The sequence below is a fragment of the Gossypium hirsutum genome, chromosome A13 (assembly GCF_007990345.1).
Source record: "Gossypium hirsutum isolate 1008001.06 chromosome A13, Gossypium_hirsutum_v2.1, whole genome shotgun sequence".
Taxonomy (NCBI): domain Eukaryota; kingdom Viridiplantae; phylum Streptophyta; class Magnoliopsida; order Malvales; family Malvaceae; genus Gossypium; species Gossypium hirsutum.
The window spans coordinates 103,903,910-103,920,775 of record NC_053436.1 but is presented as its reverse complement, the minus strand read 5'-3'; positions in this window follow the sequence as shown (position 1 = coordinate 103,920,775).

Below are 16,866 nucleotides of genomic sequence, written 5' to 3'. Positions count from 1 at the left end.
TTTCTTATCGGCTATGAAAGCAGAAAGGGAGCTTGCCTTGTATGATCAGGCCATAAAAGATATTTGATGGAAAGAACCTATAAAGAAAGAAATTGAGGTTCTTAAGGCTAATGGGACATGGACTTTGGAAGACTTACTATCGGGAAAACTAACTATAGGGAGTAAATGAGTTTACAAAATCAAATATAATTCAGATGGGTTGGTTGAACATTATAAGCTTGATTGGTGATTCTTGGCAATAATCAGATTGAAGGAATTGTGTAACACCCCCTAACCCCAAACCATCGCCAGAATAAGGTTATGAGGCATTACCGGACATATCAGACAACTTACGAATAATTTACAATTAATATAACTTTCATAGTATAATATAATAATTAAGTCCCTATCTTGGACTCTCGAAGTTCAAACACGTATTAAAAGTAGAACGGGACTTGTTCGAGTATTCCAAATTTTTTTTAATTTTTTTTATAAAAAAATTTCGGCAGCATTTCTGCTTATTTTTACCTAAACCTCCTGCAAATTCAAACCAAAATCACCAACACCAATGTTTCACATTCATATAACTAATATTTATATCATTAACATAATTTTAACTTAATAACTATCATAGCATCATTCAAAATTGATTATAAATTTTATTCATTTAACAACTTAATGTTCATGTATCAAAATATCATGTACTTTCCTTACCATTTCATTTAACCATCTAAATCTTATAATTCATCCTTCACTACTCAAAGTAATATACATATTCAAGTGACTAAACAACACCTATGTACATGCCACCTTTACCCAAAAGAAAAATATACATCACCAAGTTTGTGTTGAAATCGGGATTGTTCTGGATGCTGAGCCGGGACACTTGACTTCTACTAACCTGCGCACGGAAACAACCGTACGCTGAGTATGGATATACTCAGTGGTATTACTATAAATCAAGACTATTTAACATTAATAAATTACAAACATCAACCATAAATTTTATAATTATTTAAACTACTTTTATATATAATTATTTTACTTCATAAATCTTAAATTCATAATTCATTTTTCTCATACTAACTAAATTCATAATTTAGTTCATACATTCTTTCTCGTACTTTTCAATAGTGCTAAAACAAATAATCTCATTTTCAAAATTTTATTTCAATTATTTACCCTATTAACAAAGCTCAGACTATGACAGATACGCGGATTTCCACCCAAACACACCCAGAATATTTTAAATCCTCCATAACACACCAGTAAGGCATTAAGTGCCTCTTCGGATAAATCGAATATATAATAACAAAAACATCTTCTCGGCCGAACTACAATCTCCTCATCACATCACAAATCCAATGGCATGCCATTTGTATCAAATCTAGTCCTACAAGTTAATAGGGTATTATTTTACTTTTTCTAATTTCAATTTAATTTACACAAAAATTTTTAATACTCATTCAATTCAAATATCTATTATCTTAATTCATATACAAATTAATTTTCACACAAGTGTATACTATCAACACCATACAATTGTCACCATTTATTTATTTTTCAATCAATACACTTTTCAAATAATCACATACTTACCTCAAGTCTTACTTACCATACATAACAATTAAAATTTCAGCAATCAATAATAATTAAAATTTGAATTATAGTAATACACACCATAATTCTCCCGTTTTAGTCCTCGATGACTTTCTCCTTTCTTTTCGATGCTGACGTTTCAGGTTTTTTGTTGGCTACGAAAATAATAGTAATTTATATTATTATTTACAGCATTAATTATAATAAATAATTAAATTTCTAAACAATTCCTACCTTATTCCCAATTTAATACTAACTAAACTTAATTATTTTCTTAATCCAATTCACTCTCTTTTTCTATTCAAATTTTTTCTAAACGTATATTTAACTATAAAATTTCCAGCATATTTCCCTAATTTCGAAATTTCTTCAATTTAGTCCCTTCAACATAAAACTTATAGCCTAGTTTACAATTTAATCCCTTAATCAATTCTAACTTAGAATTCATTCAATTAAATCCCTAATTCCATAATTTATCCAACATGAACCATATTTGGAAACATATAAACTCTTGAATTATCAACTTAATTTCATCAAAACTTGTTTTAAAGCTTCTAAAATATCAAAATTAAGAGAAAAAGACTAATTAAGCTTACCAATTAAACTTGAAGCTTTAAAATCCCAATTTCCCTTTTTATTTTCTTACCCTTTTTCTTCCCCTGTTTTCGTTTTGTTCCCTGCTTCGTTTCTGTTTCTTTTGTTTTGTTTCTTTGTTTCCTTAATTCTTTTTATGCTTTATTATTTTATTAACATAATATAATATTAATATCATATATTAAAATATATTTTACTTTAATATTAAGTAAATTAATAATTATATAACAAGTGTACATATTTATATTATTACAATTGTCATTATCTAATTTGCTTATCAAATAAAAATCTCATGATTTAATTAATACAATTAATAATTATAAAATATCTTTATACTTAAATTATAAGTAATTAAATTTAAATTACAATTGTACCAATACAATTCTTACACATGTATATTTTATTACCATACAATTGTCTTCTATTTAATTTATTTAATAATAATGCTAATAATAATAATCTAATATAAAACCATAATGTTAATTAATAATTATAATAATTTAATATAAAACCATAATAATAATCATTATAATATATAAAACCTAAAAAAAATCTTTGATTTTATTTCACCAATATGCCGCCTCATTTGTAGTCAATGGCTTAATTGCCATTTTAATCCTTTTTATTTTCTATTGCTTTATAATTAAACTTTTACCCTTTATTCAATTTAATCCTTTTTATTATTTACTCTAAATTAAGCTAAATTCACCTAATTAGATCCTAATTAGACACACCACTAGGCTCATAAATATTTTTAATAATTATTTTCAAACTTATTTCACTAAGACGGAGGCCCTATAACTCACTTTTCCGGTGCCCGTGAATTTCGGGTTATTACAAATTGATTACAATGAGACATTTGCTTTTGTAGCAAAAATGGTGACTATTGTTACTTTTCTTTTGGTGGCAATAACAAAGAAATGGGAACTTCATCAAATGAATGTTCATAATGCATTCTTGCATAGAGACTTAAAAGAAGAGGTGTACATGAAGATGCCTTCTAGTTTTGTCACTCAACAGGTTGGCAAAGTCTGTAGGTTACGTAAATTACTTTATGGTTTACGACAGGCCCCTCGGTGTTGGTTTGCAAAGTTGACAACCGCATTGAAGCGATATGGGTTTCTTCAATCTTAATCTGACTATTCACTATTTACTTTGAATCGAGACAAGATACAATTGAGTATATTGGTGTATGTTGATGATATTGTTATTGCAGGAAATAATAGTGTTGCCATTCAAAAGTTTAAAGATTATTTATGCCACTGTTTCCACATGAAAGATCTGGAGACATTGAAATATTTTTTTTGGGCATAGAGGTGGCATGGAATCATGAAGAGATTTTTTTTTGCCACACAAATATGCTTTGGATATTATTAGTGAAGCTGGTCTATTGGGTGCTAAACCATCTGGTTTTCCCATCGAACAAAATCATGATTTAGCTTTGGCAGAGAGTGTTTTTTTGACAGATTCAGAGAAGTATCAGAGATTGGTGGGAAGATTGATTTACTTGACTCTCAATCGACCTGAGTTATCCTACAGTGTTCATATCTTCGTACACTTTATGTATCAACCAAAGGAAGCTCATTGGGAAGTAGCTTTGCGGGTGGTTCGTTATTTGAAGGGAAGTCCTGGACAAGGAATACTTCTACGAGCTAATTGTGATCTATGACTATATGGTTGTACAAGCCCAATTTTGGGCCCAAAACCCCTAAACCCACCAAGCCTAAAACCCAACAAAACCAAAATACCCAAACCCAATTTACATCAAACCCTAGCCTAAATAATAGCCCATTAAACCATCAAAATTTTCAGTAATCAACCCTATCCCCTAACCCTTGCGCCGCTGCCTCCATGTGCTGGCCTCAACGTGCACAACGTCCGAGACAGGCGTCCCATACCATCGCCCATACCTTCTGCCTTCAACCATTTCTGCCATCCCTGCAAGCAAACAGAAGAGGACAGAAAAGGAACAAAGAAGGCACGCGAACGACAGAGAAGAAATAATAAACAAAGGGAACAAGAAAAACATTGGCTTTAAAAACCGAAATCTATCATTTGTAACGGGGGGGATTTTTCATTTTTCAGAAAGAAAAGGAGATTCACATCAAAGGGTTTAGTAAATAAAAAACACGAACTTGCAGCAAAGAATTTCGAAGACCGATCTAAAGGTCTATCTACTATTTTTTTTATTTATTATTTTACCCTTTCTTTTACTCTTTCTTTGAACATTATTAGCACATATTATTTATGTTTATTAAAACAACATGCATCATTAAATAAATATATAAAACAAGGGAAAAAATAAAAAAAATTATACCTAAGGTGATTTCCGGCCACTGTGTACGGTGGCCGGAGCGACGGAGCCACGGCAGAGCGATGGTCGGAGTCCTTGCCAGCATATGGACCTGCAGAGAAAATAAAAAGCTTAGTTTTTTTTCTTAACAGACAGTAGAAATGATTTAAAAGGCTGATTTTTTAACTTATATAGATGTTATAAAACGACGTCGTTTTGGTCGGCACCCATAAGCCCTAAAACGACGCCGTTTCGCCCTACCCAACCCGAAACTGACTTGCTCCATAGAAGGGTCTGCGCGTTTTTGATAGTTGGGACAATTGCATATGCGATCCTTCCGCAATTTTTTCTGTTTTAATCAGGTTTTTCATGTTTTTAAATTTAGCTTTGAAATTTTAATTCTGTTTTAATTTAATCCTCTGACCGTTTGAAGGAGAGACATTTGAACGGCTCGTCTGGAAAGGTTGGACTATTTAGTCCTTTAGGCCTTCCTGATTGCTCGCTTGTTCAAATCAGTCCCCTTCCCCTTTTATTTATTTTAAAATTTGCCTCTAAGTGTCGAAACCATCCCTTTTTCGAATTTTACAATTTTAAATTTAATGAAAAATGGGGGAATCGACTTTTAAAAAGAACAAGAATAAGGGAGTCGCCACCGATCTTTTTGTTTTGGGTGTGATCGGATCACCTAAGAATTTGGTTATTTTAATAAAACATTTTCGATTTACTAAAACAACGACTCTGGTCTACGAAAATTTTAGAAAACGGGCTCGGGAGTCGGTTACGCATGAGGAAGGATTGGCACCCTTACTACGCCCAAAATTGGTACCAAATCAATTAAATACTGTCCTTACGTCTAAAAAAATGTTTTTGGAATGTGGCTCTTTTTAATAAATGTTGAATAATCCGAGTTTATTGTCAAAAATCTTTTTGTTTCGATGTCCGAAAGTTTATAATTTGAAATTAACAAAAGGATGCCCAGTTATTTGGTCCCACGAAAAACCGAAACCCAGCACGGTAGGGCACGATTCCTCGAATTTCTGAACATTGAACATTGCCTCTCGAGTGAAATTTCGAAGGGGTCTTCGATTGTTTTGAGCAGATGAAAAAGCGCAACCTAGCACGATAGGGCTCAATTTTCAAACCGCCAAACATCGGACATCGCCTTCGTTTTGAAAGGTTTTTAATAAACATGAATGAAAACCTAAAGGAATATTAGATTGTTTTGAGCAAACGAGAAATCACAACCCAGCTCGATAGGGCATGATTCCCGAATTGTTAAAAATCGAATATTGCCTTCGTTTTAAAGGATTTTTAGAAGACACGGGTGAAATTCTAAAGGGACCTTCGATTACTTTGAGCAAACGAGATATTGCAACCCAACACGTTAGGGCACGATTCCGCGAATTACCAAGTATCGAATATCGCTTTCGTTTTAAAGAATACCTACAAGCTTAAATTAAATTTATAACAAATTGTATAATGGACTTAAGAACATGTTTATATATATAAAGAAGACTATATGTATGAAACACATGGATTTAATAATATATATAGATCAAATGTAGGTATCAATAAATATACATACATAAATAATGATTACTTAGAAGATATATTACGTAGGACTATATAACGAAATACAAGAAAAATTTGAGAAATCATGTGTATAAAATAATATAAGGTTAATAATATATATACGAAATAAGTTAACTTTAATATATAAAAAAATATGCTCATATGTACAAAGTATGTTTTTTTAAAGAGTATCTAGTTAAAAATGACCATATACATAAAAAAATAATAATTTAAATGACATATACAACATATATATAAAAGGATCGAATATGAGGATAAAATATAAATATGTATATAAAAATATATGAATTTTTTTTAAATGAATGATAAAACGATTTTAAGGATACATCAAGTTTTAAAATGGGAAAATATGTAACAACACAAAACAAGTAGTATGTATCTAAAATAAATAATATATGAAAACCTTAGATTAATAATAAAATAATTTAAAAGCGAATGATACGACAAATTTTAAATTAATATGGAAAAATGGCTAGAACTTAAATATGTACATATGTATGATAATAATTTAAGAGATATATTACGTTGAACTACATAATAAAATATAAGAATAAACTAAAAAAAGAAGCCATATGTATAAATAATATAAGGTTAATATATATATATATGAAATAAAGAAAAATGAATTTAATATAAAGTATATATGTATACACAGTAGTGTATGTAAAAAAAAGACGAAATCAAATCATTAAAATATATAAAGAAAAATAAGTAAACAAGGATAAAAAAATATTGAATGCATCTTAAAAAAATGATAATAAGCCATAAAATGAATAAATAAAGAGGAGGGACTCAATTAAAAGAGAATTAAAACAAGAGGGACAAAGTATAAATGGAAACAACTGCCAAAATGACAAAGGGGTCAGCTTGTAACAAGTGCGAATGCGCAGGGACTAAATGAAAATAATCCGGACCCCCCGAAACGCAACACCTTGGAGCGAACTAAAATGAAATAGTGTACAAATTTTTGGGGAAAAATTAAAATAAAACACATGGGTGCCAATGGGGTCTGCTGAAATTTGGTGCAAAAAGCGAGGGATTAATCGTGGAAATTTCCCATTTGGCATACAAATGCACAAATTGAGTCATGACATAGGTCAACACGTGGCCCCCACCCTTAAACACCACCGTTTCAATTTATTTCAAAGCGGCAGGAAATTGAATGGCAATTGCCATTTCTTCAAGCCACAATTAAGGCAGAAAACCTAATACCCCATACTTTCCCCTCATTTGGCCGATTCTCTCCCTCTCTCAAACACTAAGCTACATATTCAAGAATGGGGAATGATCTTTCAGCCTTCAAATCTCTTCTTGGCTTCGATTCAAACAAAGCAAAAAGGAGGTTTATGGCATATTTTCCAGGTAAGAACTCCTTTCTCCTCTTTTTATTTTCTTTCAAACATTAAAACTATGAACCCAAAAGAATGAAAAACAAACAAAAAAAATACACAGAGATTTAAATCGAAAATCACCTTCCCCAAAAATTGCTTTTGAACTCTCTATCCAATATGAGTATCTATTCTCTCCACCTACAATGAAAATAAGGATTTTATATAGCCGAAAATCAGAAGAAAAAATACAAATAATTTCATTTTCTGTTATTTTTCTCTACTGTTACTTTTTGTTTTTGCTTGTCCTTGCTGTTATGTTTGTCTGTTTCTTCGTAGGTACGGAGGCCAGTTGGCGCAGCTTGGCGTGGAGGAGTACGGCGTATTGTGTACGGAGGCTGCTGGGGCTGGGGTCGTTGCGGCGCTGAGCGAATGGGGCTAGGGTTTTCTGCCTTGACTCTTGTTTTAGGCATTGGGCCTATTAGGCCGTCTGGGTTTTGGGTTAGGGTTTTAGCTATTGGATCTTAATTGGGTCTTGGGTTATGCAGCTGGGTTTGGGGTTGTTTAATATTGTAAGTGGACTTGTGGACATTGTAATGATTTGAACTGTAAATGGACATTAGATGGGCCGTTAATTATTTTTGTTTTTTCTTGGTTTATTCTTGTAGTCTGGGCCCGGGCATAATTTGGGCCTTACAGCTGCCCCTCTTTGCTCATTGTCGTGTAACGAGAATGGAGTAAAGACTATAAAAAGGACCAAATTTGCCCGGTCTGGCTAAGTCTCAAAATCTTGATCCTCATCTTCCGGAAAGGTATTCTGATGTCTTCAGGAGTGTCCAATTGGCTATCTTCCACTTGCTTCTTGAAAACTCGGGAACACCAATCTGTTGTTTTCAATCTGCTCTCTGCCAATATAAATACTCCAAATCTGTCATCTTCGATCTGCTCTCTGTCAACACAGAGATGCCAAATCTGTCATCTTCAATCTGCTCTCCGCTACTACAGAGATGGCAAATCTGTTATTTCGATCTGCTCTCCGCCACTACAGAAATGCCAAATCTGTTGTCTTCGATCTGCTCTCCACCACTACAGAGACGCCAAATCTGCTATATTTGATCTGCTCTCCGCCAATACAGAGACGCCAAATCTGCTATCTTCGATCTGCTCTCCGCCAATACAGAGACGCCAAATCTGCTATCTTCTATCTACTCTCCGCCAACACAAAGACGCCAAATCTGCTATCTTCGATCTGCTCTCCGCCAACACAGAGACGCCAAATCTACTATCTTCGATCTGCTCTCCGCCAACACAGAAACGCTATCTTCGATCTGCTCTCCGCCAACACAGAGACGCCAAATCTGCTATCTTCGATCTGCTCTCCGCTAATACAGAAACGCCAAATCTGCTATTTTCGATCTGCTCTCCGCCAATATAGAGACGCCAAATCTGCTATCTTCGATTTGCTCTCCGCCACTACAGAGATGCCAAATCTGCTATATTCGATTTGCTCTCCGCTATTACAGAGACGCCAAATCTGTCTGGTCTTGTAGGATCTTTACTTCTTTGGTGCTTCTCTTCTTCAAGTGGCCCCATTGCATTTCTAAAGGTGTAAGAACTGTTGCTTTGATCTACTCCACTGCGGCTACTTGAGGCTTGTTGCTTTAATCTATTCTTCTGTAATTAACTTGATCTATTCTATCGCGACTTCGAGAAGATAAGACCTACAATCTTCAGCCCACTTCACTACAACTTTAGGGAGCTAGGACTTGCTTAAATCTACTTCGCTGCATCTTCAGGAAGCCAAGATTTATCATCTTTGATTTGTCTCACTGCAACTTCAGGGAGACGAGATCTACAATCCTCAGCCTACTCCACTACAACTTTAGAGAGCTAGGACTTGCTTAAATCTGCTTTACTGCAACATCAGGAAGCCTAGATTCGCCGTCTTCGATCTGCCCCACTGCAATATCAGGGAAACAAGATCTATAATCTTCAGCCTACTCCACTACAACCTTAGGGAGCTAGGATGCTTAAATCTGCTTCGCTGCATCTTCAGGAAGCCAATATTTATCGTCTTTGATTTGCCTCACTGCAACTTCAAGGAGGCGAGATCTACAATCTTCAGCCTACTCCACTACAACTTTAGAGAGCTAGGACTTGCTTAAATCTACTTCACTGCAACATCAGGAAGCCTAGATTCGCCGTCTTCGATCTGCCCCACTGCAATCTCAAGGAAACAAGATCTATAATCTTCAGCCTATTCCACTACAACCTTAGGGAGCTAGGATGGTGGCTTAAATCTGCTTCACTGCAACTTCAGGAAGCTCAGATTCACCATCTTCGATCTGTTTCACTGCAACTTCAGGGAAACAAGATCTGAAATTTTAGCCTACTCCACTACAACTTTAGGGAGCTAGGTTGGTGGCTTAAATCTGCTTCACTGCAACTTCAGGAAGCTCAGATTCGCCGTCTTCGATCTGCTTCACTGCAACTTCAGGGAAACGAGATCTGAAATTTTAGCCTACTCCACTACAACTTTAGGGAGCTAGGTTGGTGGCTTAAATCTGCTTCACTACAACTTCAGGAAGCTCAGATTCGCCGTCTTCGATCTGCTTTACTGTAACTTTAGGGAAACAAGATCTAAAATTTTAGCCTACTCCACTACAACTTTAGGAAGCTAGGTTGGTGGCTTAAATCTGCTTCACTGCAACTTCAAGAAGCTCAGATTCACCGTCTTCGATCTGCTTCATTGTAACTTCAGGGAAACAAGATCTAAAATTTTAGCCTACTCCACTACAACTTTAGGGAGCTAGGTTGGTGGCTTAAATCTGCTTCACTGCAACTTCAGGAAGCTCAGATTCGCCGTCTTCGATCTGCTTCACTGCAACTTCAGGGAAACAAGATCTGAAATTTTAGCCTACTCCACTACAACTTTAGGGAGCTAGGTTGGTGGCTTAAATCTGCTTCACTGCAACTTTAGGAAGCTCAGATTCGCTGTCTTCGATCTGCTTCACTGCAACTTTAGGGAAACAAGATCTGAAATTTTAGCCTACTCCACTACAAATTTAGGGAGCTAGGTTGGTGGCTTAAATCTGCTTCACTGCAACTTTAGGAAGCTAAAATTCGCCGTCTTCGATCTGCTTCACTTCAATTTCAGGGAAACAAGATCTAAAATTTTAGCCTCATAGGCCCATGCTTATGCCGAATAATTAGGATACTATGATCAACATGAATCAATTGTTCCTAACTAGATGTGATGTTTGTGTCAAATAATTGGAATGCTATGATTGAAATGAATCGAATGCTTCTAACTAGATGTGTTATGAATGATATGGAAATGAAAAAGACCTAGGTATCATTGCTCGTTCATCAGGACATTATCACTGACGTATTACGTGGCCACCTTATTCAGCTGGTATTCTTGACAGAAAACCCAAAGAAACACTTTCAATCTGCTCGGCAAGCTTGCCCTACTGAAATTTTATTGAGTTTTTGCTTATCCAACCCACTGCAACTCAGGGTATAGGATCAATTTGATCATCCTTCGGGTGTAATAACCCTGTGTGCATGTCTGATATTCATGTGAATGCGGAATATCATTTTTCTTTTCCTAATAACGATCCCCCTTTTACACTTGGGTTGACATTGCTCGTCATTTGTCAAGGTTGTATCACCGATGAAATATCTTGCCTCTTCATTCAACCGATACCTTTGATAGAAAATCCGAAAAGATAGCCATAATTTAGACTCCTCCTTCTCAAACATTTCCATCCCTTAGGTTTGGTGGGTTCTCAACAACAGTCTTGTTTCAGGTTCTTGTACTATTTAGAAGCCTCTCGAGTAATATGCAAGACTTCTTTTATGAAAGTATTATTAGTCCATTAATCTTTATTTCAATGCAACATGCTCGAAAAAGATCAAAATAATGGACAAGAAGGAAATTGGGTAAGAGCACAGCTCGAAGCAAATAAGTTAATCAAAGATTGCAAATGCAACAAGAAGGCAACTAACTCAACATGAATGGGTTAATCAAAGATAACGATGCAATAAGAAGGAAATTTATTGGGATTTATCTTGAAAAGAATAAGGCAATCAAAGATAACAAATTCAAAATGAGCAAAATGGAAACTAGGTGCCCCAAATATCGCAGCTTGAGCTTCTCTGTACTAACTTCTTGAGGACCTTTCTGATCTCAATATGTGTTTAGGGGATCCGCGACACTTTGTCGATGCCCCAAGATGTAGCATACTTCTTTATTGTTAATTCAGATATAGCAAGACTACTGTATGCCTCACTTTGATCCAAATTTAAGCCGCCCTTTCGGGTTTTCAACTCAAATCCCCCTTGGTCTCAAGACGCCCTTTGCGGGTTTTCGCTTTGGCCTCTCCTTTTCTTTCCTTCTTTTTATTTTATTTTTTTATTTTATTATTTTTTGAAGATCTCAAAGTATCATTTGAGGGTTTTTGCTGTGGCCTTTCACTTTCCTTCGAAGTCCTTTTATGTAAAAAGAAACTTTTCAATGCCAGGTCTCCCTCATGGAATCCTCTAGGAAGAACCTTTCCGATGTAAGCTTGCATCATTCATTTCTGGTACATTGAGCCATGTCATATGGCTTTCAATCTCCTTTCTTCAAATTCAACTGATCATATCGGGGTTAAATCTATTCTGCCTAATCCAACTTCAGCTAAGACTTGACCAAAAGAAATCTTTCTTTCAAAATCCATCGAACAATGTATTGCCCCGGCGAAGGTTTTGGCAGACGTTTGACAAATATAGAGGGTAAATGATAACTTTTTTATGCCAATATTTACAAGACTCGGTCATTTTTCACTATGGCTTTTGTTCTATTGTTTGCTTTTCCTTTTTTTTCATTTTTTTTATATTTTTGAACTTTTTGTCTTTCTTTTTGGATGCCTTTATTGCACTGTAATATGGTGTCTGATCCTTGAACAAATTGCAAACTTTTGACATTGTGCAAATGTATTTGAAGATAATCCTTTTTGACATTACTTGTCAGCAACCGCTTCTCTTTTTCTTTCTTTTTTTTTGAAAATTGAAATTTGACGACTATTTATCTTGTAATTATTGACACATGAAGTGACCCTCACCCCCTTCGTGACTACCAAGATGAATTGATGAGAATGGCCTGATAACATCCTTGCCTCGTATAGGGAAAATTTGTGAAGAAATGAATGTGGCTTTAACCAATGTAATCCTCTTCCATGGTGGATCAACAATATCTAAACCTCATGATTAGCGTAGCTACCATGAAACCTTTAACATGTGTCCTTTTGGCACAGTATAGACATTTTGTATCATCCACAGATCTTAATATCTCAAATATATCTCGACATGATCATGTGAAAACATCTTTAAATTTCTTGAAGTAACTCAAAGACAATTCATTTTGTCCCTGTGGTGACTCTGGTTTGAATCATTACCCTTTGTTCACAATGTCCATTGACCCTTTGTAAAGTAGAATAAGTTTTTTCATCTTGTTCTACCGTCCTTAACAAATCAGGAAACAAGTCACAATCTCTGTCATCTTCAAGGTCCTGAGATCCCTCTAGACACATATTTTGCTAAAAAAAAGACTCGGAATTAATGACAGCGTCGCTCACTTTATTGATATCTGGAGACCTGTTAGAGGTACGAAGGCATATTTCAAAGAATAAATGATTCTATGAATGATTATTTGTATGGTATGATCATGAATGAAAGAATCTAAGAATAGACATATAAAATAGAAAGAATAAAAGAATATTTACTCAAACATGTATTTCATTGAAATAAAGATTTTGGATATAAGCCTATTTCACAAAAGGATTCTTATTGCTTCAAGGCTTAAAACAACAAGTGTGTTTTGAATATTACTCTAGATTAGCTCTAAAAAATACAAAGATCCTTTTCACAGTCCTATTGTTCAAAACACCCAAAGTACGTAAAGACAGAAGCTTGGAAAAGTCTACTCCCGGGTTCCTTCTTCTGATACATCGTTGATGGTCGGGTTCTCCAATACCAGGCTTTGCATTAGAGTCCCGAGCTCGATGCACCCTTAAATCTCGTGCCCCAATCTAGCATGGAACTCATAATATTCGCCTCTTTAACAGAAAGGTTGGATAACTGATTTCCCGCTCCAGAGGGACCATCAAATTCCACAATACCCAATTTAATAAATCTTTCGATTAGCTTCTTAAAAGCGATACAATTTTCAATAGAATGCCCCGTGATTCCCGCATGGTATTCACATCGGCTGCTTACGTCATACCATTTAGGGTACGGAGGTTGTATTGGTTTTATGTAAAAAGGGGATACAACACGTGTGTCAAACAGAACGCGGTACAACTCTCCGTATGTGATTGGAATGGGCGTGTATTGGGGTTTTTCTGAGTTCGATTTTCGATTGGGTTCTTGCCTTGAGGGGGCCTGATGGCTGGTAGCTACTGACCTTGGCCGGCCTGCTATAATCGGCTCCGAACGACCCTTGTTATACCTACTCGTACTATTTGCCTTCTTTTCTTTCTTTTTCGGGGCCGTTAAAGTCCGCTCTCCCTTTGCTTTTGTTTCTGCCAGAGCAACTGGCTTGGCTTGATCATCTTTCGGGTTAAAACTTGAACCCATCGAGAAACTCATCAGTGTTGATGTATCCGTCTGATATTGGTGTCCGATAACAGCGGGTACCCCTTGCATGTCTGGTTGGGTCGGGACGCTTATTAGGGTAAAGCATGGGAAGTAAATGATCTCTTCAACATCATCCCCACCATTGACCACTGGGCCATTCCTTTTTTTGAATTCTCCGGCCAGTAAATGGGTTACCTGGCCCATCATACTTCTTTGGAGTTCTAGCATTTCTCGCATATCTTGTTGAATTTCGATCAACTGCTCTTGCATCTGTATTTGCCTTTGCTCCATTCTCTCAAACCTTTGGTCCATATCTTTTGTCGGTTCTGAAATAACTTTACCTAATTAGGGTCCTTTTGGGAAATTTAATGCAAATGATGCAATGCAATGCAATGCAAATGATGCAATGCAATGTAAATGCATGGGATGAATGCAAAGGAAAGGAAGATGTTGATTTTGAATTCAATTCCCCTAGAACAACTTTTCTATAAAACAAATTCTTTTTCATAAAACGAATTACGTATACGGCCTTGCTTTCATATTCGAGACTAAGGCACTGATCCCCTTTCTTCGTGAAAGTCAAATCTCGCAAGCTTCCAATGCATGCCTCTACTGGCTCATTTTACTTGATCCAGGCCACGAATTACTATCATCGCAGTGTTAATTAGCTCCTTTAAGAAAGTCGGGATGCGATGGCTTTTGGATAATCTTTATCAGCTTGAATCCTTAGGTAAAGTTTTGTTTTCCTCCACGAACTGTTAGCCTTCTTCTGTCGTGTTCACTTGGACCAAATTCGGACAACCGTATTGTAATCCGCGTTATTAAGAAATTTGTTTTCTTATGACAAATTGTTCTATTTAGCAATTGAATATGAATCAACACCTCCTTTCTATGATGATGTAATGCAATGCAATCATGAACAAACAAAACACGTTAGTACAGAAATAAACAACCAACAAAGTACCTAATCGGGTGATCGCTAAGGGTTCGGAGTGGCTCTACCTAGGGTAAGCTCCTAGGTCTCTCTATATGTTGCTTGGTTCTAGAGTAAGGGTACCCGAACCAGCAGATTCCTCGATCCTCACTCATTATAGGCTAATGTAGATCGAGTTCGGTTCGAGGGGATACATTTTCCTATGACTATGCGAAGATGAAAATCTCACGAAATCATAGGTACGGATGTACCCCGGAAGCAATCCACTAGCCCATGCGGAGGTGAAAACCTCACAAAAGCGTAGTTTCTTACTCCCACTTAGAAGGTGTAACCACAGCGGTCATGTAATGCAATGCAACATCATTCTACTAGACCCACATCAAAATGATCATATAATCGAATGCAAAAAACAAATTTTTAATTTCTGACAAAAGGGCAACAAATAATCAAATTTATGGTTAGACTCTCTCGATTCCCCAGTGGAGTCACCAAGCTGTCGAAACCATCCCTTTTTCGAATTTTACAATTTTAAATTTAATGAAAAATGGGGGAATCGACTTTTGAAAAAAACAGGAATAAAGGAGTCGCCACCGATCTTTTTGTTTTGGGTGTGATCGGATCACCTAAGAATTTGGTTATTTTAATAAAACATTTACGATTTACTAAAACAACGACTATGGTCTACGAAAATTTTAGAAAACGGGCTCGGGATTCGGTTACGCATGAGGAAGGATTGGCACCCTCACTACGCCCAAAATTGGTACCAAATCAATTAAATACTGTCCTTATGTCTAAAAAAATGTTTTTGGAATGTGGCTCTTTTTAATAAATGTTGAATAACCCAAGTTGATTGTCAAAAATCTTTTTGTTTCGACGTCCGAAAGTTTATAATTTGAAATTAACAAAAGGATGCCCAGTTATTTGGTCCCACGAAAAACCGAAACCCAGCACAGTAGGGCACGATTCCTCGAATTTCTGAACATTGAACATTGCCTCTCGAGTGAAATTTCGAAGGGGTCTTCGATTGTTTTGAGCAGATGAAAAAGCGCAACCCAACATGACAGGGCTTGATTTTCAAACCGCCAAACATCAGACATCGCCTTCGTTTTGAAAGGTTTTTAATAAACATGAATGAAAACCTAAAGGAATATTAGATTGTTTTGAGCAAACGAGAAATCACAACCCAGCTTGATAGGGCATGATTCCCGAATTGTTAAACACCGAATATTGCCTTCGTTTTAAAGGATTTTTAGAAAACACGGGTGAAATTCTAAAGGGACCTTCGATTACTTTGAGCAAACGAGAAATTGCAACCCAACACGTTAGGGCACGATTCCGCGAATTACCAAGTATCGAACATCGCTTTCGTTTTAAAGAATTCCTAATAGTTGTGAAGCTAGCTTAAAACACATTAACTTATTTCGAAATAAGACGAAATTAATCATAAAATTTGGATTTTATAAAAACACATTCCAAAAATCAGGCGGAAAACGATGATAAGGGGTAATATGTGTACGCATAAAAATACGATAATGGAGAAATGAAGATAATACAATTTATTTAATCAACTAACAACATTTAAGCAACTAAGTATGACTAACTTGAAAATATAACTCAACTTCCATTATGCATGGAGAATAATTAACATGTCAATGTAAAACAATGAATAATGCAACGATAATGTGCATGGCATAATAAAATAACCAATGCAAGATATAAAAACAACATAGCAATTAGAAGCCAATGTGCTATAAAACGGTTTTAAAATAATAACGAATAAATGGACCTATATACATAGGTTGACAAATTTGCATGAAAACTAGGGATAGCTATATGATTTTTGGAATATATATTATAGAATAAAAATTTGAATCAAATTGCGTGTAAAATATTTTAGACACAAATGCATTTAAAAATTGACAATG